Source organism: Sinocyclocheilus anshuiensis, unplaced genomic scaffold (assembly GCF_001515605.1).
Source record: "Sinocyclocheilus anshuiensis isolate Anshui unplaced genomic scaffold, SAMN03320099.WGS_v1.1 scaffold952, whole genome shotgun sequence".
NCBI classification, from domain to species: Eukaryota; Metazoa; Chordata; class Actinopteri; order Cypriniformes; family Cyprinidae; genus Sinocyclocheilus; species Sinocyclocheilus anshuiensis.
In genome coordinates, this window is record NW_015552656.1 from 1,271,708 (window position 1) to 1,273,254 (window position 1,547).

The 1,547-nt window shown below is 34.9% G+C and overlaps 1 protein-coding gene across 1 annotated transcript in view; it reads left to right on the forward strand.

Moving 5' to 3' along the window:
* Positions 1–1,547, forward strand: part of LOC107667243 (ciliary neurotrophic factor receptor subunit alpha-like) — a gene marked incomplete at its 3' end in the record, with an annotated part of 139,834 nt that overhangs the window by 135,194 nt on the left and 3,093 nt on the right. The gene's annotated exons all lie outside the window — the stretch shown is intronic.

Sequence of the window (1,547 nt, forward strand, 5' to 3'; positions counted from 1 at the left end):
TGTCATGCCCTCTCGTGTTCGGCGGAGGCTTTGAGACACACTGAGCTCATCTGAATCAGTGATCTGTGCAGTCAGACGCTGTCTGCTGAGAGCTGATTAGGTCTGTCTGACTCTGAGTGCTGGAACTCAAGGCAGTATAAGTGGACTCTCCGTCGAAAGCCCCTGCGGAGCAACCCTGCACACACTAGAGCTCCATCTCTCTTTCTCTCTATCCCTCATCTGTCCACATCTGTCTGGACAACCGTAGAGTGGCTTTATCCTCATCAGTCACCAAATGGAAGCGCACTAGTACTTACAAACACTAACACGATCACACTGAATGCTGCATGTTAAATAGCTAAAGATGTTAATGCAATAAATAAATGGAAATTTGGAGCACATGAAATGGGATATTGTAATATATGAACATATAGCTAATATAATATACATATACATATAACTAATCATATTAGTATGATTTCTGAAGGATCATGTGACACTGAAGACTGGCGTAACAGCTCCTGAAAAAGCTTTGCTAATCCATTAAGTTTTGTACATTGTGCAGTTTAGGTCATTACACATAATTATACAAGAGCATAATGTCAGGACTAGACATTATCTACATGACAAGTGATTTATGTATGAAAATGTGCCACGAGCTGCTTGAAGTATAACCCCAATAAAGCTTCATCAAAACCTAATAAATGATTTTGCAGTGCGCGCGCAGAGCTGATATCAGGAGGTTTAAAGGTCAGCTACAAGGCCTCGGCCCAGATGTACCCTAGAGGCGAGTAAATGGCAGCCCCTAATTTAACATATCTGCTGTTCTCATGCCACTGGCACCACTGCAGAACATCAGAATAGATTAATAATGGTTGCCTCTTCCAGAAATTAAATACATTTATTCCATACAACAATAACCAGTGCTGGGTAGATTACTTACTAATTGTAATGACTAAATGTGATCCGTTACTTATTACATGACAAACATTGTAGTTAGTAATGTAATCCATTACATTAAACATTTTGGGTAATATGATCAGACTACTTTTTGATTACTTTTAGATTACTTTTGACTTAATTCGTTTATCACATTGATTTAAATTGGATAATCTTGTACCATATTGATATAAAAATACAAAGAATAATTGCATTTTTAAAAGCATTTTTAAGTGTAAAAAATAGAAATCTTCAAAATGTTAGTGTTTTTACTGTATTTTTTATCAAATAAATGCAACATAAGAGATTGAAGTGACAAATGTCTTAAAGATACCAAACTTGCGATTGAATGGTAAGATACTTGAATACATGTTCAGTACAATATATATTCAATCAAAATTGTTCATTTTCCTCGTATTTTATAACAGTAAGACTTTATAATCACGTGCAGAAGAATATGCATTTTTTTTTAGCTAAAAAATTAATCACTCACAGCACACAATATTAGCAGGCAATGTCACAGCATGCATTTTTAAAATGAGTTTTTAATGGATAATTTGTTAGTTTTGAATAGAAATTACAAATAACCATTGCCCCAAAGGAACTAATTAGTTGACTACTATTATATT